This window comes from Oncorhynchus keta, chromosome 1 (genome assembly GCF_023373465.1).
Source record: "Oncorhynchus keta strain PuntledgeMale-10-30-2019 chromosome 1, Oket_V2, whole genome shotgun sequence".
Lineage (NCBI taxonomy): Eukaryota > Metazoa > Chordata > Actinopteri > Salmoniformes > Salmonidae > Oncorhynchus > Oncorhynchus keta.
This window is the reverse complement of record NC_068421.1, coordinates 28,305,827-28,326,888: the sequence shown is the minus strand read 5'-3', so window position 1 is coordinate 28,326,888 and position 21,062 is coordinate 28,305,827. Positions and strand designations below refer to the sequence as shown.

The 21,062-nt window shown below is 50.5% G+C and overlaps 1 protein-coding gene across 2 annotated transcripts in view; it reads left to right on the top strand.

The window, feature by feature from the left end:
* Positions 1-21,062, top strand: part of rpa1 (replication protein A1) — a 91,780-nt gene that overhangs the window by 19,288 nt on the left and 51,430 nt on the right. The window lies entirely within an intron of this gene.

Sequence of the window (21,062 nt, the reverse complement as noted above, 5' to 3'; positions counted from 1 at the left end):
TCTCACATCCTCTGCTCCACTGTTGATAGAATTCTAAAGGACTTAAAGGAATTTGAATGTTAAATATCAGATCCCCAAACTCTGTGAGGGTGCGTGCTCCAGCTTGGTTCGTCAAGATTAGCCTATCTCCCATTAGTGAAGATGTGGGAGGAGGTTACTTCAATTAAGCATTACATATGAATGCTAATCATTCTTTACCTGCAGAAAATGCCCTTTTTCTCCTTCTAATCTGCCCTTCAAAGAAGCAACAAATAACGGGTGCAGCTCTCCAGACCACAGAGTTTGATTGTGGTGTTGGGAGCATTTGTGTTTTTAGCACGTTGATGGGCAGAACATACCTTTTTTTTTATATTAATGACAATAACAACTACATTGAGAAAATATTTGTAAGTAAACCTAAAGCCTATATTTTATTGGAACAAATATAGTGAATGTAGGCCCAGATTTAGTATGTGAGAGTAGTTGTTTGGGTAAAGAGGTAGTTAGTAGCACATCCACATGCAGTGGTTTAAGATGGCATACACAGAGGAACAGGCTGTTATCCCTTGAAGATACCCTATTGGCTGCTCCAGCAAAGCAATGGGAAAACAGTTACTATGACTCATGCTTTCATCTTTTCTTTGCGTTGTCTTGCCAATTCCCGTTATTCATTACCTAAATAATGTTATTCACTCTGTACCATATCCCAAAATAAATACTCTGCTTTTCCAATCCCATATCTAGTTTGGAAACTAGGCAGCAGTTTTGTTTAAGTTTATATCAAAGCCATGTCTTGTTAATGGCTGGGTAGAAGCATAAAATTGAATCTTGTAATTCAAAGGGATTGATGGAGGAGGTGGGGTGATCATAGGGACTGAAGGGACAGTCATTGCTCCTATTTAACCTTTACCTCAGATTTCTGGCACCTTGGTTGATCTGTCCCTCCATCTTCTACATCCTCTCCTCTTCTGCTCCACTCTGACAACAGACCAGGCCTCCCAGTCAGAAATTTAAGGCAAAATGTCTCAAAAGTGGAGATCCAATCGATTCTCACCCAAGGTGCTTTATTTTATTTACCTTCCAACAGCAACACCGGCCCCACACTCCACAAGGAAATACGATGAAAGGAGGCTGAGGAATGAAAGGGAAAAGGACCCAGTAACAATTCCAATTTATATTCTGGCACGTCCTGTGTGTCTTGACATGTGCTCAAATTCCACTTTCCTGTGCCTTGAAAAAAAGTTGGGCCGCTGTAATTATTTTTGAGCTGATCAGAAGCCTTGGTCTGCATAATGAGAGAAGTGAAATGTGACTACATAGCAGGAGGGAGAGAGGGGTGGCAAGTCCACACAATATCCTAATTTCTGCCACTTCACTGGGTGTCTTGGCTGGGGTGATTTCTTTACAGAATTAGGACCAGTTGGGTATTTTTAATGATATTTGGCCATTACAAAGAGGTCATTCTCCAAACATAATGTGGTAGGAGTGTTAAATGCTTCTCGACCATTGTCTGAGTGGTAGCCTGTCTCAAGCATTTTGCATTAAATCGTATAGCTTGTTTACCAATATGGCTTTGGATAATGATGTGGATGTAGTGGAGAGACTTTACGTGAATCTTCCACCTGCTCACTTCAACAACGCAGGTGTTCCACTCCCACACCCTCTGAGCTGTGGGAGCTTCCTTCACTTTCTCGCATGTGTCTCAATGACTCCCTATTCCCTATATAGTGCACTACTTTTGACCAGAACCTTATGGCCCCTGGTCGAAAGTAGTCTACTACATAGGGAATAGGGTGCCATTTGGGATGCAGACACTCAGTCACTTCTCACATGGACAACCAGAGATAATGAGGCTAAGTGTTGATATGTTTTCCAGTGCAGAGGCTGGCTGCCATGGGATTATGCAGGTCCTCAAGGACCAGTGGGCTCCTGCAGGTTCGCAGGCATCCATCAATTAAGCAAACAGTTCAGAGGTTGCTGATATGAGTCCTGACCTCAGCCATTCGTCTCAGACGGTGGTGCACTAAGTCCTATATACCACTTCTGTTTTGCGTGTGGCAGTGACCCAAACAGCACATTATAATATTATACTGAACAAAAATATAAACGCAACATGGAAATTATTAGTCCCCTTTTTCATGAGCTGAAATAAAAGACCTGGAAACTTTTCCATACGCACAAAAAGCGTATTTCTTTCAAGATTTTGTGCACAACGTTGTTTACATCCCTGTTGGTGAGCATTTCTCCTTTACCAAGATAATCCATCCACCTGACAGGTGTGGAATATCAAGATGCTGGTTAAACAGCATGATCATTACACAGGTGCACCTTGTGCCGGGTACTTCTCATGGCTGCTCATCCCTGCCCAGTCATGTGAAATCCATAGATTAGTGCCTAATTAATATATTTCAAGTGACTGATTTCCTTGTATAAACTGTAACTCAGTCAAATCTTTAATGTGTATATTTTTGTTCAGTGTATGTATTGATTGACTCAAAGTATAGCTTTTTTTTGCTAATATAGGTAGTGTTAGCTACCACTAGTCTGCTGTACCTACACCAAAACTTCAGTATTTTTCCTTCATAGCTTGTAATCAGTCTTCTTTTTATATAATGAGCCAACATGTTTTCAGCACTTTTATTTTCCTGACAGATCAAAACTAATTTTGTCATGCTCTCTTGTCTCTGCAGCAGACATATAGTGAGCAATATGTTTGAGACTTCAAATTGCAGTTTATTTTTTATTTAACTTTTATATAGCTAGGTTGATCAGTCAAGAACAAATTCTTATTTACAATGACGGCCTACCGGGGAACAGTGGGTTAACGGCCTTGTTCAGGGGCAGCACAGCAGATTTTTGCAATGTCAGCTCGGTGATTCGATCCAGCAAACTTTTGGTTACTAGCCCAAAGCTCTAAAAGCTAGGCTACCTGCCACCCTGTATTGAATCGCAATACATAGAGAATCACAATACATACCGTATCGGCACCTAAGTATCGTGATAATATCGTATCGTGAGGTCCCTGGTAATTCCCAGCCCTACTGTACATGACGGTCTACTGTCTAAATATGGAAGACTCTCACGTATTGTAAGGAAGTAAAAGGTTGTTCGGAGAACAAATGTATATTTTCTTTTCAAGTAGTACGGAGCAGTATGTTGATTTAAAACTAGGTTAGTAGTGAATGATTTAGTGATTTTAGGCCTAGCACATCAGTGCTTGTTGAGTACATTCAGTTCTCTGGGAGAGAAGGATGTTGATCATCAGTGAGCCATGCTTTTAGCAGTCTGAGTCTGCATTGCATATTTCACCCTATTCCAAATATAGTGGTCCATGGGGCTCTGCTCAAGAGAAGTGCACTCTAAAGGGAATAGGATTCCATTTGGGATGTAACCGATCTGTCCACAAATGAGGTCTTTTATGTGATCGTTTCATCTTGTAAGCATAGAAAACCCAGAGCTTATTTACAACTGAAAATGAAGTCGAGCTCTGAGAGCCTTCTGTCAGAGCGAAGCTCTTGAAAAGCATCATTTTGCAAAGTGCAGGTATCTTAATTTGATGATTTTTGCTGCAGACTCTTTGGATTTCCGTAAGTATCTATCCTACCCTGGGTAAGCTGTTGACTGAAAGCCATGCAGTGGATCAGGGGTTCCGCTCAGCCTATCCCTGTGTGTGTTGGACTGAAAAAAACATTTCTATCCCTTTAATGTCAATCTAATTAATCTTCTGGAGAGAAAGTGTTTAATTTCCTCACTACGCAGCAATTATCTTGAGCCCTGATTTGGTTCTGAGCTCCATAATATATATTATATGATTCCCTTTTTGTCTTTGAAATAGACTTCTACAGATTGCCATGAAATCTGTGTTCTTTTTTGGGGAGAATTGGGAATATGAACTACTGTGCATGAAAGAAACATGGATTTGTCTTTATGGAGAGCATCAAATGCGATTTCTGTGGTGCTGCAGTAATTTAGAGCACTGTCTTAGCCCCTTGCATAATTTAAATGCTTAAAGATTAATTTAGCTCGATTTAATTAAGGGTTCCTTACTCAACTGGCGCTGCTTTTACCTTTGCTTTCTGCAACTTTGGTACATGCTCGTTTGGTGCCCTGATTATTTAGGCATTTAAAAGATGCTTAACCATAATTTATTTACCTTATCATAAAGCACATCTACTTAATTATAGCTTAATCTAGTAAATTACCCTGCTTTTCCCCAGTATGTAAACTCAGCAAAAAAATAAACGTCCTCTCACTGTCAACTGCGTTTATTTTCAACAAACTTAACATGTGTAAATATTTGTATGAACATAACAAGATTCAACAACCGAGACATAAACTGAACAAGTTCCACAGACATGTGCCTACAGAAATGTAATAATGTGTCCCTGAACAAAGGGGGGTCAAAAGTAACAGTCACTATCTGGTGTGGCCACGAGCTGCATTAAGTACTGCAGTGCATCTCTTCCTCATGGACTGTACCAGATTTGCCTGTTCTTGCTGTGAGATTTTACCCCACTTTTCCACCAAGGCACCTGCATGTTCCCAGACATTTCTGAGCAGAATGACCCTAGCCCTCACCCTCCGATCCAACAGGTCCCACACGTGCTCAATGGGATTGCGATCCGGGCTCTTTGCTGGCCATGGCAGAACACTGACATTTCTGTCTTGCAGGAAATCACGCACAGAATGAGCAGTATGGCTGGTGGCATTGTCATGCTGGAGGGTTATGTCAGGATGAGCCTGCAGGAAGAGTACCACATGAGGCAGGAGGATGTCTTCCCTGTAACGCACAGCGTTGAGATTGCCTGCAATGACTAAATATAATAATATATAATATATATGCCATTTAGCAGACGCTTTTATCCAAAGCGACTTACAGTCATGTGTGCATACATTCTACGTATGGGTGGTCCCGGGGATCGAACCCACTACCCTGGCGTTACAAGCGCCATGCTCTACCAACTGAGCTACAGAAGGACCACCAAGCTCAGTCCGATGATGCTGTGACACACTGCCCCAGACCATGACGGACCCTCCACCTCCAAATCGATCCGGCTCCAGAGTACAGGCCTCATTGTAACGCTCAATCCTTTGACAATGAACGTAAATACGAACATCACCCGTGGTGAGACAAAACCGTGACTTGTCAGTGAAGAGCACTTCTTGCCAGTCCTGTCTGGTCCAGCGACGGTGGGTTTGTGCCCATAGGCGACGTTGTCGCTGGTGTTGTCTGGTGAGGACCTGCCTGGCAACAAGTCAACAAGCCCTCAGTCCAGCCTCTCTCTCCCTATTGCGGACAGTCTGAGCACTGATGGAGGGATTGTGCATTCCTGGTGTAACCCAGGCAGTTGTTGCCATCATGTACCTGTCCCGCAGGTGTGATGTTCGGATGTACCGATCCTGTGCAGGTGTTGTTACACGTGGTCTACCACTGCGAGGATGATCAGCTGTCCATCCTGTCTCCCTGTAGCTCTGTCTTAGTCGTCTCACAGAAACGGACATTGCAATGTATTGCCCTGGCCACATCTGCAGTCCTCATGCCTCCTTGCAGCATGCCTAAGGCACGTTAACGCAGATGAGCAGGGACCCTGGGCTATTTTCTTTTGGTGTTTTTCAGAGTCAGTAGAAAGGCCTCTTTAGTGTCCTAAGTTTTCATAACTGTGACCTTAATTGCCTTCCGTCTGTAAGCTGGTAGTATCTTAACGACCGTTCCACAGGTGCATGTTCATGAATTGTTTATGGTTAATTGAACAAGCATGGCAAACGGTGTTTAAACCGTTTATAATGAAGATCTGTGAAGTTATTTTGATTTTTACGAATTATTTTTGAAAGACAGGGTCCTGATAAAGGGTTGTTTCTTTTTTGCTGAGTTTAGTAATGTACCCTGAAAATGCCTGCCTGCTCAGTTGCTATTCGGGACGATTTAGATCAAATCCACATAAAATAAAATCTAATATGTTGATCTCATTTTGTGCTAATTTGTTTCATAAGCAAACCTGAACGTAAAATGTTTCATTTTGATCCACCTGGGCCATACAGTAGCAGCCTTTGTCCATTAGATGGCATCATCAGACACATCTGGAGTGGCTCTTGTCCTCGCTCTCCTAGCTGACTGGACAACTGTGTCTGTCTCTCCATCTTCTTGTCATTCCTCCCCTTCCTGACACAACCTCTTGTTCCTTTCCTCTTGTTGTCCTCAGTCCTATTGCCGTCTCTCACTTAGTGACACTTGGCCACTCTCACTCTTTCTGTTTTCCTCTGCAGTCCTCCTCACTGAGTCATCTGATCTCCCTTACACACTACATACAAACTGGAATGTGTCCCAAATGGCACCCTATTCCCTTTATAGTACACTACTTTTGACCAGAGTGGTATGGTCCCTTGTCAAAAGTAGTGCACTATATAGGGAATAGGGTGCCATTTGGTAAGTGGACACACTGTTACCCACTAGTGGGGCTGCTCTGCTCACAGCAAAAATATATTTGTCCTTTTCACTTTTTACCCCAATGAATAAAATAGCATAAACCTTTTGCGTGCGGACCCTCTACTAATGAATCAGCACGCCAGTTAGTGATTTCAATAACCTTTTTATTGCCCTCCTCCGCTCACATGCTGGAATTGTGCTGTTGCTGTCCAGTAGTTGTGCTGCTGCTCTCCACTAGTTGTGCTGCTGTTCTCCAGTCCAGTAGTTGTGCTGCTGTTCTCCAGTCCAGTAGTTGTGCTGTTGCTGTCCAGTAGTTGTGCTGCTGCTCTCCAGTCCAGTAGTTGTGCTGCTGCTCTCCACTAGTTGTGCTGCTGCTCTCCACTAGTTGTGCTGCTGTTCTCCAGTCCACTAGTTGTGCTGCTGTTCTCCAGTCCAGTAGTTGTGCTGCTGCTCTCCACTAGTTGTGCTGCTGCTCTCCATTCCAGTAGTTGTGCTGCTGCTCTCCACTAGTTGTGCTGCTGCTCTCCAGTCCAGTAGTTGTGCTGCTGCTCTTCACTAGTTGTGCTGCTGCTCTCCACTAGTTGTGCTGCTGCTCTCCAGTCCAGTAGTTGTGCTGCTGCTCTCCAGTCCAGTAGTTGTGCTGCTGCATTCCACTAGTTGTGCTGCTGCTCTCCACTAGTTGTGCTGCTGCTCTCCAGTCCAGTAGTTGTGCTGCTGCTCTTCACTAGTTGTGCTGCTGCTCTCCACTAGTTGTGCTGCTGCTCTCCAGTCCAGTAGTTGTGCTGCTGCTCTCCACTAGTTGTGCTGCTGCTCTCCACTAGTTGTGCTGCTGCTCTCCAGTCCAGTAGTTGTGCTGCTGCTCTTCACTAGTTGTGCTGCTGCTCTCCAGTCCAGTAGTTGTGCTGCTGCTCTCCAGTCCAGTAGTTGCTGCGCTGCTCTCCACTAGTTGTGCTGCTGCTCTCCAGTCCAGTAGTTGCTGCGCTGCTCTCCACTAGTTGTGCTGCTGTTCTCCAGTCCAGTAGTTGCTGCGCTGCTCTCCACTAGTTGTGCTGCTGTTCTCCAGTCCAGTAGTTGCTGCGCTGCTCTCCACTAGTTGTGCTGCTGTTCTTCAGTCCAGTAGTTGCTGCGCTGCTCTCCAGTCCAGTAGTTGCTGCACTGCTCTCCACTAGTTGTGCTGCTGTTCTTCAGTCCAGTAGTTGCTGCGCTGCTCTCCAGTCCAGTAGTTGCTGCACTGCTCTCCACTAGTTGTGCTGCTGTTCTTCAGTCCAGTAGTTGCTGCGCTGCTCTCCAGTCCAGTAGTTGCTGCACTGCTCTCCACTAGTTGTGCAGCTGTTCTCCAGTCCAGTAGTTGCTGCGCTGCTCTCCACTAGTTGTGCTGCTGTTCTCCAGTCCAGTAGTTGCTGCGCTGCTCTCCACTAGTTGTGCTGCTGTTCTTCAGTCCAGTAGTTGCTGTGTTGCTCTCCAGTCCAATAGTTGCTGCGCTGCTGTCCAGTCCAGTAGTTGCTGCACTGCTCTCCACTAGTTGTGCTGCTGTTCTCCAGTCCAGTAGTTGTGCTGCTCTCCAGTCCAGTAGTTGCTGCGCTGCTCTCCACTAGTTGTGCTGCTGTTCTCCAGTCCAGTAGTTGCTGCGCTGCTCTCCACTAGTTGTGCTGCTGTTCTCCAGTCCAGTAGTTGCTGCGCTGCTCTCCAGTCCAGTAGTTGTGCTGCTCTCCAGTCCAGTAGTTGCTGCGTTGCTCTCCACTAGTTGTGCTGCTGTTCTCCAGTCCACTAGTTGTGCTGCTGCTCTCCACTAGTTGTGCTGCTGCTCTCCAGTCCAGTAGTTGTGCTGCTGCTCTCCAGTCCAGTAGTTGTGCTGCTGCTCTCCACTAGTTGTGCTGCTGTTCTCCACTAGTTGTGCTGCTGTTCTCCAGTCCAGTAGTTGCTGCGCTGCTCTCCAGTCCACTAGTTGTGCTGCTGTTCTCCAGTCCAGTAGTTGCTGCGCTGCTCTCCAGTCCAGTAGTTGCTGCGCTGCTCTCCACTAGTTGTGCTGATGTTCTCCACTAGTTGTGCTGCTGCTCTCCAGTCCACTAGTTGTGCTGCTGTTCTCCAGTCCACTAGTTGTGCTGCTGTTCTCCAGTCCAGTAGTTGTGCTGCTGCTCTCCACTAGTTGTGCTGCTGCTCTCCACTAGTTGTGCTGCTGCTCTCCAGTCCAGTAGTTGTGCTGCTGCTCTTCACTAGTTGTGCTGCTGCTCTCCAGTCCAGTAGTTGTGCTGCTGCTCTCCAGTCCAGTAGTTGCTGCGCTGCTCTCCACTAGTTGTGCTGCTGCTCTCCAGTCCAGTAGTTGCTGCGCTGCTCTCCACTAGTTGTGCTGCTGTTCTCCAGTCCAGTAGTTGCTGCGCTGCTCTCCACTAGTTGTGCTGCTGTTCTCCAGTCCAGTATTTGCTGCGCTGCTCTCCACTAGTTGTGCTGCTGTTCTTCAGTCCAGTAGTTGCTGCGCTGCTCTCCAGTCCAGTAGTTGCTGCACTGCTCTCCACTAGTTGTGCTGCTGTTCTTCAGTCCAGTAGTTGCTGCGCTGCTCTCCAGTCCAGTAGTTGCTGCACTGCTCTCCACTAGTTGTGCTGCTGTTCTTCAGTCCAGTAGATGCTGCGCTGCTCTCCAGTCCAGTAGTTGCTGCGCTGCTCTCCACTAGTTGTGCTGCTGTTCTTCAGTCCAGTAGTTGCTGTGTTGCTCTCCAGTCCAATAGTTGCTGCGCTGCTCTCCAGTCCAGTAGTTGCTGCACTGCTCTCCACTAGTTGTGCTGCTGTTCTCCAGTCCAGTAGTTGTGCTGCTCTCCAGTCCAGTAGTTGCTGCGCTGCTCTCCACTAGTTGTGCTGCTGTTCTCCAGTCCAGTAGTTGCTGCGCTGCTCTCCACTAGTTGTGCTGCTGTTCTCCAGTCCAGTAGTTGCTGCGCTGCTCTCCAGTCCAGTAGTTGTGCTGCTCTCCAGTCCAGTAGTTGCTGCGTTGCTCTCCACTAGTTGTGCTGCTGTTCTCCAGTCCACTAGTTGTGCTGCTGCTCTCCACTAGTTGTGCTGCTGCTCTCCAGTCCAGTAGTTGTGCTGCTGCTCTCCACTAGTTGTGCTGCTGTTCTCCACTAGTTGTGCTGCTGTTCTCCAGTCCAGTAGTTGTGCTGCTGCTCTCCACTAGTTGTGCTGCTGCTCTCCACTAGTTGTGCTGCTGCTCTCCACTCCACTAGTTGTGCTGCTGCTCTCCACTAGTTGTGCTGCTGTTCTCCAGTCCAGTAGTTGCTGCGCTGCTCTCCAGTCCAGTAGTTGCTGCGCTGCTCTCCACTAGTTGTGCTGCTGCTCTCCAGTCCAGTAGTTGTGCTGCTGCTCTCCACTAGTTGTGCTGCTGTTCTCCAGTCCAGTAGTTGCTGCGCTGCTCTCCACTAGTTGTGCTGATGTTCTCCAGTCCAGTAGTTGCTGCGCTGCTCTCCACTAGTTGTGCTGCTGTTCTCCAGTCCAGTAGTTGCTGCGCTGCTCTCCAGTCCAGTAGTTGTGCTGCTGCTCTCCACTAGTTGTGCTGCTGCTCTCCAGTCCAGTAGTTGTGCTGCTGCTCTTCACTAGTTGTGCTGCTGCTCTCCACTAGTTGTGCTGCTGCTCTCCAGTCCAGTAGTTGTGCTGCTGCTCTCCAGTCCAGTAGTTGTGCTGCTGCTCTCCACTAGTTGTGCTGCTGCTCTCCACTAGTTGTGCTGCTGCTCTCCAGTCCAGTAGATGTGCTGCTGCTCTTCACTAGTTGTGCTGCTGCTCTCCAGTCTAGTAGTTGTGCTGCTGCTCTCCAGTCCAGTAGTTGCTGCGCTGCTCTCCACTAGTTGTGCTGCTGTTCTCCAGTCCAGTAGTTGCTGCGCTGCTCTCCACTAGTTGTGCTGCTGTTCTTCAGTCCAGTAGTTGCTGCGCTGCTCTCCAGTCCAGTAGTTGCTGCACTGCTCTCCACTAGTTGTGCTGCTGTTCTTCAGTCCAGTAGTTGCTGCGCTGCTCTCCAGTCCAGTAGTTGCTGCACTGCTCTCCACTAGTTGTGCTGCTGTTCTTCAGTCCAGTAGTTGCTGCGCTGCTCTCCAGTCCAGTAGTTGCTGCACTGCTCTCCACTAGTTGTGCAGCTGTTCTCCAGTCCAGTAGTTGCTGCGCTGCTCTCCACTAGTTGTGCTGCTGTTCTCCAGTCCAGTAGTTGCTGCGCTGCTCTCCACTAGTTGTGCTGCTGTTCTTCAGTCCAGTAGTTGCTGTGTTGCTCTCCAGTCCAATAGTTGCTGCGCTGCTCTCCAGTCCAGTAGTTGCTGCACTGCTCTCCACTAGTTGTGCTGCTGTTCTCCAGTCCAGTAGTTGTGCTGCTCTCCAGTCCAGTAGTTGCTGCGCTGCTCTCCACTAGTTGTGCTGCTGTTCTCCAGTCCAGTAGTTGCTGCGCTGCTCTCCACTAGTTGTGCTGCTGTTCTCCAGTCCAGTAGTTGCTGCGCTGCTCTCCAGTCCAGTAGTTGTGCTGCTCTCCAGTCCAGTAGTTGCTGCGTTGCTCTCCACTAGTTGTGCTGCTGTTCTCCAGTCCACTAGTTGTGCTGCTGCTCTCCACTAGTTGTGCTGCTGCTCTCCAGTCCAGTAGTTGTGCTGCTGCTCTTCACTAGTTGTGCTGCTGCTCCAGTCCAGTAGTTGTGCTGCTGCTCTCCAGTCCAGTAGTTGCTGCGCTGCTCTCCACTAGTTGTGCTGCTGCTCTCCAGTCCAGTAGTTGCTGCGCTGCTCTCCAGTCCAGTAGTTGCTGCGCTGCTCTCCACTAGTTGTGCTGCTGTTCTCCAGTCCAGTAGTTGCTGCGCTGCTCTCCACTAGTTGTGCTGCTGTTCTCCAGTCCAGTATTTGCTGCGCTGCTCTCCACTAGTTGTGCTGCTGTTCTTCAGTCCAGTAGTTGCTGCGCTGCTCTCCAGTCCAGTAGTTGCTGCACTGCTCTCCACTAGTTGTGCTGCTGTTCTTCAGTCCAGTAGTTGCTGCGCTGCTCTCCAGTCCAGTAGTTGCTGCACTGCTCTCCACTAGTTGTGCTGCTGTTCTTCAGTCCAGTAGATGCTGCGCTGCTCTCCAGTCCAGTAGTTGTGCTGCTGCTCTCCACTAGTTGTGCAGCTGTTCTCCAGTCCAGTAGTTGCTGCGCTGCTCTCCACTAGTTGTGCTGCTGTTCTCCAGTCCAGTAGTTGCTGCGCTGCTCTCCACTAGTTGTGCTGCTGTTCTTCAGTCCAGTAGTTGCTGTGTTGCTCTCCAGTCCAATAGTTGCTGCGCTGCTCTCCAGTCCAGTAGTTGCTGCACTGCTCTCCACTAGTTGTGCTGCTGTTCTCCAGTCCAGTAGTTGTGCTGCTCTCCAGTCCAGTAGTTGCTGTGCTGCTCTCCACTAGTTGTGCTGCTGTTCTCCAGTCCACTAGTTGTGCTGCTGCTCTCCACTAGTTGTGCTGCTGCTCTCCAGTCCAGTAGTTGCTGCGCTGCTCTCCAGTCCAGTAGTTGTGCTGCTCTCCAGTCCAGTAGTTGCTGCGTTGCTCTCCACTAGTTGTGCTGCTGTTCTCCAGTCCACTAGTTGTGCTGCTGCTCTCCACTAGTTGTGCTGCTGCTCTCCAGTCCAGTAGTTGTGCTGCTGCTCTCCACTAGTTGTGCTGCTGTTCTCCACTAGTTGTGCTGCTGTTCTCCAGTCCAGTAGTTGTGCTGCTGCTCTCCACTAGTTGTGCTGCTGCTCTCCACTAGTTGTGCTGCTGCTCTCCACTCCACTAGTTGTGCTGCTGCTCTCCACTAGTTGTGCTGCTGTTCTCCACTAGTTGTGCTGCTGTTCTCCAGTCCAGTAGTTGCTGCGCTGCTCTCCACTAGTTGTGCTGCTGTTCTCCAGTCCAGTATTTGCTGCGCTGCTCTCCACTAGTTGTGCTGCTGTTCTTCAGTCCAGTAGTTGCTGCGCTGCTCTCCAGTCCAGTAGTTGCTGCACTGCTCTCCACTAGTTGTGCTGCTGTTCTTCAGTCCAGTAGTTGCTGCGCTGCTCTCCAGTCCAGTAGTTGCTGCACTGCTCTCCACTAGTTGTGCTGCTGTTCTTCAGTCCAGTAGATGCTGCGCTGCTCTCCAGTCCAGTAGTTGTGCTGCTGCTCTCCACTAGTTGTGCAGCTGTTCTCCAGTCCAGTAGTTGCTGCGCTGCTCTCCACTAGTTGTGCTGCTGTTCTCCAGTCCAGTAGTTGCTGCGCTGCTCTCCACTAGTTGTGCTGCTGTTCTTCAGTCCAGTAGTTGCTGTGTTGCTCTCCAGTCCAATAGTTGCTGCGCTGCTCTCAGTCCAGTAGTTGCTGCACTGCTCTCCACTAGTTGTGCTGCTGTTCTCCAGTCCAGTAGTTGTGCTGCTCTCCAGTCCAGTAGTTGCTGTGCTGCTCTCCACTAGTTGTGCTGCTGTTCTCCAGTCCAGTAGTTGCTGCGCTGCTCTCCACTAGTTGTGCTGCTGTTCTCCAGTCCAGTAGTTGCTGCGCTGCTCTCCAGTCCAGTAGTTGTGCTGCTCTCCAGTCCAGTAGTTGCTGCGTTGCTCTCCACTAGTTGTGCTGCTGTTCTCCAGTCCACTAGTTGTGCTGCTGCTCTCCACTAGTTGTGCTGCTGCTCTCCAGTCCAGTAGTTGTGCTGCTGCTCTCCACTAGTTGTGCTGCTGTTCTCCACTAGTTGTGCTGCTGTTCTCCAGTCCAGTAGTTGTGCTGCTGCTCTCCACTAGTTGTGCTGCTGCTCTCCACTAGTTGTGCTGCTGCTCTCCACTCCACTAGTTGTGCTGCTGCTCTCCACTAGTTGTGCTGCTGTTCTCCAGTCCAGTAGTTGCTGCGCTGCTCTCCAGTCCAGTAGTTGCTGCGCTGCTCTCCACTAGTTCTGCTGCAGTCCAGTAGTTGTGCTGCTGCTCTCCACTAGTTGTGCTGCTGTTCTCCAGTCCAGTAGTTGCTGCGCTGCTCTCCACTAGTTGTGCTGCTGTTCTCCAGTCCAGTAGTTGTGCTGCTGCTCTCCACTAGTTGTGCTGCTGTTCTCCACTAGTTGTGCTGCTGTTCTCCAGTCCAGTAGTTGTGCTGCTGCTCTCCACTAGTTGTGCTGCTGCTCTCCACTAGTTGTGCTGCTGCTCTCCACTCCACTAGTTGTGCTGCTGCTCTCCACTAGTTGTGCTGCTGTTCTCCACTAGTTGTGCTGCTGTTCTCCAGTCCAGTAGTTGCTGCGCTGCTCTCCACTAGTTGTGCTGCTGTTCTCCAGTCCAGTATTTGCTGCGCTGCTCTCCACTAGTTGTGCTGCTGTTCTTCAGTCCAGTAGTTGCTGCGCTGCTCTCCAGTCCAGTAGTTGCTGCACTGCTCTCCACTAGTTGTGCTGCTGTTCTTCAGTCCAGTAGTTGCTGCGCTGCTCTCCAGTCCAGTAGTTGCTGCACTGCTCTCCACTAGCTGTTCTTCAGTCCAGTTGCTGCTGCTCTCCAGTCCAGTAGTTGCTGCACTGCTCTCCACTAGTTGTGCTGCTGTTCTCCAGTCCAGTAGTTGCTGCGCTGCTCTCCACTAGTTGTGCTGCTGTTCTTCAGTCCAGTAGTTGCTGTGTTGCTCTCCAGTCCAATAGTTGCTGCGCTGCTCTCCAGTCCAGTAGTTGCTGCACTGCTCTCCACTAGTTGTGCTGCTGTTCTCCAGTCCAGTAGTTGTGCTGCTCTCCAGTCCAGTAGTTGCTGCGCTGCTCTCCACTAGTTGTGCTGATGTTCTCCAGTCCAGTAGTTGCTGCGCTGCTCTCCACTAGTTGTGCTGCTGTTCTCCAGTCCAGTAGTTGCTGCGCTGCTCTCCAGTCCAGTAGTTGTGCTGCTCTCCAGTCCAGTAGTTGCTGCGTTGCTCTCCACTAGTTGTGCTGCTGTTCTCCAGTCCACTAGTTGTGCTGCTGCTCTCCACTAGTTGTGCTGCTGCTCTCCAGTCCAGTAGTTGTGCTGCTGCTCTCCACTAGTTGTGCTGCTGTTCTCCACTAGTTGTGCTGCTGTTCTCCAGTCCAGTAGTTGTGCTGCTGCTCTCCACTAGTTGTGCTGCTGCTCTCCACTAGTTGTGCTGCTGCTCTCCACTCCACTAGTTGTGCTGCTGCTCTCCACTAGTTGTGCTGCTGTTCTCCAGTCCAGTAGTTGCTGCGCTGCTCTCCAGTCCAGTAGTTGCTGCGCTGCTCTCCACTAGTTGTGCTGCTGCTCTCCAGTCCAGTAGTTGTGCTGCTGCTCTCCACTAGTTGTGCTGCTGTTCTCCAGTCCAGTAGTTGCTGCGCTGCTCTCCACTAGTTGTGCTGATGTTCTCCAGTCCAGTAGTTGCTGCGCTGCTCTCCACTAGTTGTGCTGCTGTTCTCCAGTCCAGTAGTTGCTGCGCTGCTCTCCAGTCCAGTAGTTGCTGCGTTGCTCTCCACTAGTTGTGCTGCTGTTCTCCAGTCCACTAGTTGTGCTGCTGCTCTCCACTAGTTGTGCTGCTGCTCTCCAGTCCAGTAGTTGTGCTGCTGCTCTCCACTAGTTGTGCTGCTGTTCTCCACTAGTTGTGCTGCTGTTCTCCAGTCCAGTAGTTGTGCTGCTGCTCTCCACTAGTTGTGCTGCTGTTCTCCACTAGTTGTGCTGCTGCTCTCCACTCCACTAGTTGTGCTGCTGCTCTCCACTAGTTGTGCTGCTGTTCTCCATTCCAGTAGTTGCTGCGCTGCTCTCCAGTCCAGTAGTTGCTGCTGCTGCTCTCCACTAGTTGTGCTGCTGCTCTCCAGTCCAGTAGTTGTGCTGCTGCTCTCCACTAGTTGTGCTGCTGTTCTCCAGTCCAGTAGTTGCTGCGCTGCTCTCCAGTCCAGTAGTTGCTGCACTGCTCTCCACTAGTTGTGCTGCTGTTCTTCAGTCCAGTAGATGCTGCGCTGCTCTCCAATCCAGTAGTTGTGCTGCTGCTCTCCACTAGTTGTGCAGCTGTTCTCCAGTCCAGTAGTTGCTGCGCTCCTCTCCAATAGTTGTGCTGCTGTTCTCCAGTCCAGTAGTTGCTGCGTTGCTCTCCACTAGTTGTGCTGCTGTTCTCCAGTCCACTAGTTGTGCTGCTGCTCTCCACTAGTTGTGCTGCTGCTCTCCAGTCCAGTAGTTGTGCTGCTGCTCTCCACTAGTTGTGCTGCTGTTCTCCACTAGTTGTGCTGCTGTTCTCCAGTCCAGTAGTTGTGCTGCTGCTCTCCACTAGTTGTGCTGCTGCTCTCCACTAGTTGTGCTGCTGCTCTCCACTCCACTAGTTGTGCTGCTGCTCTCCACTAGTTGTGCTGCTGTTCTCCAGTCCAGTAGTTGCTGCGCTGCTCTCCAGTCCAGTAGTTGCTGCGCTGCTCTCCACTAGTTGTGCTGCTGCTCTCCAGTCCAGTAGTTGTGCTGCTGCTCTCCACTAGTTGTGCTGCTGTTCTCCAGTCCAGTAGTTGCTGCGCTGCTCTCCACTAGTTGTGCTGATGTTCTCCAGTCCAGTAGTTGCTGCGCTGCTCTCCACTAGTTGTGCTGCTGTTCTCCAGTCCAGTAGTTGTGCTGCTCTCCAGTCCAGTAGTTGCTGTGCTGCTCTCCACTAGTTGTGCTGCTGTTCTCCAGTCCACTAGTTGTGCTGCTGCTCTCCACTAGTTGTGCTGCTGCTCTCCAGTCCAGTAGTTGTGCTGCTGCTCTCCACTAGTTGTGCTGCTGTTCTCCACTAGTTGTGCTGCTGCTCTCCACTAGTTGTGCTGCTGCTCTCCACTAGTTGTGCTGCTGCTCTCCACTCCACTAGTTGTGCTGCTGCTCTCCACTAGTTGTGCTGCTGTTCTCCAGTCCAGTAGTTGCTGCGCTGCTCTCCAGTCCAGTAGTTGCTGCGCTGCTCTCCACTAGTTGTGCTGCTGCTCTCCAGTCCAGTAGTTGCTGCGCTGCTCTCCACTAGTTGTGCTGATGTTCTCCAGTCCAGTAGTTGCTGCGCTGCTCTCCAGTCCAGTAGTTGCTGCACTGCTCTCCACTAGTTGTGCTGCTGTTCTTCAGTCCAGTAGATGCTGCGCTGCTCTCCAATCCAGTAGTTGTGCTGCTGCTCTCCACTAGTTGTGCAGCTGTTCTCCAGTCCAGTAGTTGCTGCGCTGCTCTCCAATAGTTGTGCTGCTGTTCTCCAGTCCAGTAGTTGCTGTGCTGCTCTCCACTAGTTGTGCTGCTGTTCTCCAGTCCAGTAGTTGCTGCGCTGCTCTCCAGTCCAGTAGTTGTGCTGCTCTCCAGTCCAGTAGTTGCTGCGTTGCTCTCCACTAGTTGTGCTGCTGTTCTCCAGTCCACTAGTTGTGCTGCTGCTCTCCACTAGTTGTGCTGCTGCTCTCCACTAGTTGTGCTGCTGCTCTCCAGTCCAGTAGTTGTGCTGCTGCTCTCCACTAGTTGTGCTGCTGTTCTCCACTAGTTGTGCTGCTGTTCTCCAGTCCAGTAGTTGTGCTGCTGCTCTCCACTAGTTGTGCTGCTGCTCTCCACTAGTTGTGCTGCTGCTCTCCACTCCACTAGTTGTGCTACTGCTCTCCACTAGTTGTGCTGCTGCTCTCCAGTCCAGTAGTTGCTGCGCTGCTCTCCAGTCCAGTAGTTGCTGCGCTGCTCTCCACTAGTTGTGCTGCTGCTCTCCAGTCCAGTAGTTGTGCTGCTGCTCTCCACTAGTTGTGCTGCTGTTCTCCAGTCCAGTAGTTGCTGCGCTGCTCTCCACTAGTTGTGCTGATGTTCTCCAGTCCAGTAGTTGCTGCGCTGCTCTCCAGTCCAGTAGTTGCTGCACTGCTCTCCACTAGTTGTGCTGCTGTTCTTCAGTCCAGTAGATGCTGCGCTGCTCTCCAATCCAGTAGTTGTGCTGCTGCTCTCCACTATTTGTGCAGCTGTTCTTCAGTCCAGTAGTTGCTGCGCTGCTCTCCACTAGTTGTGCTGCTGTTCTCCAGTCCAGTAGTTGCTGCGCTGCTCTCCACTAGTTGTGCTGCTGTTCTTCAGTCCAATAGTTGCTGCGCTGCTCTCCAGTCCAGTAGTTGTGCTGCTCTCCAGTCCAGTAGTTGCTGCGCTGCTCTCCACTAGTTGTGCTGCTGTTCTCCAGTCCACTAGTTGTGCTGCTGCTCTCCACTAGTTGTGCTGCTGCTCTCCACTAGTTGTGCTGCTGCTCTCCAGTCCAGTAGTTGTGCTGCTGCTCTCCACTAGTTGTGCTGCTGTTCTCCACTAGTTGTGCTGCTGTTCTCCAGTCCAGTAGTTGTGCTGCTGCTCTCCACTAGTTGTGCTGCTGCTCTCCACTAGTTGTGCTGCTGCTCTCCACTCCACTAGTTGTGCTACTGCTCTCCACTAGTTGTGCTGCTGCTCTCCAGTCCAGTAGTTGCTGCGCTGCTCTCCAGTCCAGTAGTTGCTGCGCTGCTCTCCACTAGTTGTGCTGCTGCTCTCCAGTCCAGTAGTTGTGCTGCTGCTCTCCACTAGTTGTGCTGCTGTTCTTCAGTCCAGTAGTTGCTGTGCTGCTCTCCAGTCCAATAGTTGCTGCGCTGCTCTCCAGTCCAGTAGTTGTGCTGCTCTCCAGTCCAGTAGTTGCTGCGCTGCTCTCCACTAGTTGTGCTGCTGCTCTCCACTAGTTGTGCTGCTGCTCTCCACTAGTTGTGCTGCTGTTCTCCAGTCCAGTAGTTGCTGCGCTGCTCTCCACTAGTTGTGCTGATGTTCTCCTGTCCAGTAGATGCTGCGCTGCTCTCCACTAGTTGTGCTGCTGCTCTCCAGTCCAGTAGTTGCTGCGCTGCTCTCCACTAGTTGTGCTGCTGTTCTTCAGTCCAGTAGTTGCTGTGCTGCTCTCCAGTCCAATAGTTGTGCGCTGCTCTCCACTAGTTGTGCAGCTGTTCTTCAGTCCAGTAGTTGCTGCGCTGCTCTCCACTAGTTGTGCTGCTGTTCTCCAGTCCAGTAGTTGCTGCGCTGCTCTCCACTAGTTGTGCTGCTGTTCTTCAGTCCAGTAGTTGCTGTGCTGCTCTCCAGTCCAATAGTTGCTGCGCTGCTCTCCAGTCCAGTAGTTGTGCTGCTCTCCAGTCCAGTAGTTGCTGCGCTGCTCTCCACTAGTTGTGCTGCTGCTCTCCACTAGTTGTGCTGCTGCTCTCCACTAGTTGTGCTGCTGTTCTCCAGTCCAGTAGTTGCTGCGCTGCTCTCCACTAGTTGTGCTGATGTTCTCCTGTCCAGTAGATGCTGCGCTGCTCTCCACTAGTTGTGCTGCTGCTCTCCATTAGTTGTGCTGCTGCTCTCCAGTCCAGTAGTTGTGCTGCTGCTCTCCACTAGTTGTGCTGATGTTCTCCTGTCCAGTAGTTGCTGCGCTGCTCTCCACTAGTTGTGCTGCTGCTCTCCACTAGTTGTGCTGATGTTCTCCTGTCCAGTAGTTGCTGCGCTGCTCTCCACTAGTTGTGCTGCTGTTCTCCAGTCCAGTAGTTGCTGCGCTGCTCTCCACTAGTTGTGCTGCTGTTCTTCAGTCCAGTAGTTGCTGCGCTGCTCTCCACTAGTTGTGCTGCTGTTCTCCAGTCCAGTAGTTGCTGCGCTGCTCTCCACTAGTTGTGCTGCTGTTCTTCAGTCCAGTAGTTGCTGTGCTGCTCTCCAGTCCAATAGTTGCTGCGCTGCTCTCCAGTCCAGTAGTTGCTGCACTGCTCTCCACTAGTTGTGCTGCTGTTCTCCAGTCCAGTAGTTGTGCTGCTCTCCAGTCCAGTAGTTGCTGCGCTGCTCTCCACTAGTTGTGCTGCTGTTCTCCAGTCCAGTAGTTGCTGCGCTGCTCTCCACTAGTTGTGCTGCTGTTCTCCAGTCCAGTAGTTGCTGCGCTGCTCTCCAGTCCAGTAGTTGTGCTGCTCTCCAGTCCAGTAGTTGCTGCGTTGCTCTCCACTAGTTGTGCTGCTGTTCTCCAGTCCACTAGTCGTGCTGCTGCTCTCCACTAGTTGTGCTGCTGCTCTCCACTTGTTGTGCTGCTGCTCTCCACTAGTTGTGCTGCTGTTCTCCACTAGTTGTGCTGCTGTTCTCCAGTCCAGTAGTTGCTGCGCTGCTCTCCAGTCCACTAGTTGTGCTGCTGCTCTCCACTAGTTGTGCTGCTGTTCTCCAGTCCAGTAGTTGCTGCGCTGCTCTCCAGTCCAGTAGTTGCTGCGCTGCTCTCCATTAGTTGTGCTGATGTTCTCCAGTCCAGTAGTTGCTGCGCTGCTCTCCTCTAGTTGTGCTGCTGCTCTCCACTAGTTGTGCTGCTGCTCTCCACTCCACTAGTTGTGCTGCTGCTCTCCACTAGTTGTGCTGCTGTTCTCCAGTCCAGTAGTTGCTGCGCTGCTCTCCAGTCCAGTAGTTGCTGCGCTGCTCTCCACTAGTTGTGCTGCTGCTCTCCAGTCCAGTAGTTGTGCTGCTGCTCTCCACTAGTTGTGCTGCTGTTCTCCAGTCCAGTAGTTGCTGCGCTGCTCTCCACTAGTTGTGCTGATGTTCTCCAGTCCAGTAGTTGCTGCGCTGCTCTCCAGTCCAGTAGTTGCTGCACTGCTCTCCACTAGTTGTGCTGCTGTTCTTCAGTCCAGTAGATGCTGCGCTGCTCTCCAATCCAGTAGTTGTGCTGCTGCTCTCCACTAGTTGTGCAGCTGTTCTTCAGTCCAGTAGTTGCTGCGCTGCTCTCCACTAGTTGTGCTGCTGTTCTCCAGTCCAGTAGTTGCTGCGCTGCTCTCCACTAGTTGTGCTGCTGTTCTTCAGTCCAGTAGTTGCTGTGCTGCTCTCCAGTCCAATAGTTGCTGCGCTGCTCTCCAGTCCAGTAGTTGTGCTGCTCTCCAGTCCAGTAGTTGCTGCGCTGCTCTCCACTAGTTGTGCTGCTGTTCTCCAGTCTGCTGCTAGTTGTGCTGCTGTTCTCCAGTCCAGTAGTTGCTGCGCTGCTCTCCACTAGTTGTGCTGATGTTCTCCTGTCCAGTAGATGCTGCGCTGCTCTCCACTAGTTGTGCTGCTGCTCTCCATTAGTTGTGCTGCTGCTCTCCAGTCCAGTAGTTGTGTGCTGCTGCTCTCCACTAGTTGTGCTGATGTTCTCCTGTCCAGTAGTTGCTGCGCTGCTCTCCACTAGTTGTGCCACTAGTTGTCCTGATGTTCTCCTCCACTAGTTGCTGCGCTGCTCTCCAGTCCAGTAGTTGCTGCGCTGCTCTCCACTAGTTGTGCAGCTGTTCTCCAGTCCAGTTTGCTGCGCTGCTCTCCACTAGTTGTGCAGCTGTTCTCCAGTCCAGTAGTTGCTGCGCTGCTCTCCACTAGTTGTGCTGCTGTTCTCCAGTCCAGTAGTTGCTGCGCTGCTCTCCACTAGTTGTGCTGCTGTTCTTCAGTCCAGTAGTTGCTGTGTTGCTCTCCAGTCCAATAGTTGCTGCGCTGCTCTCCAGTCCAGTAGTTGCTGCACTGCTCTCCACTAGTTGTGCTGCTGTTCTCCAGTCCAGTAGTTGTGCTGCTCTCCAGTCCAGTAGTTGCTGCGCTGCTCTCCACTAGTTGTGCTGCTGTTCTCCAGTCCAGTAGTTGCTGCGCTGCTCTCCACTAGTTGTGCTGCTGTTCTCCAGTCCAGTAGTTGCTGCGCTGCTCTCCAGTCCAGTAGTTGTGCTGTTCTCCAGTCCACTAGTCTGCTGCTGCTCTCCACTAGTTGTGCTGCTGCTCTCCACTAGTTGTGCTGCTGTTCTCCACTAGTTGTGCTGCTGTTCTCCAGTCCAGTAGTTGCTGCGCTGCTCTCCAGTCCACTAGTTGT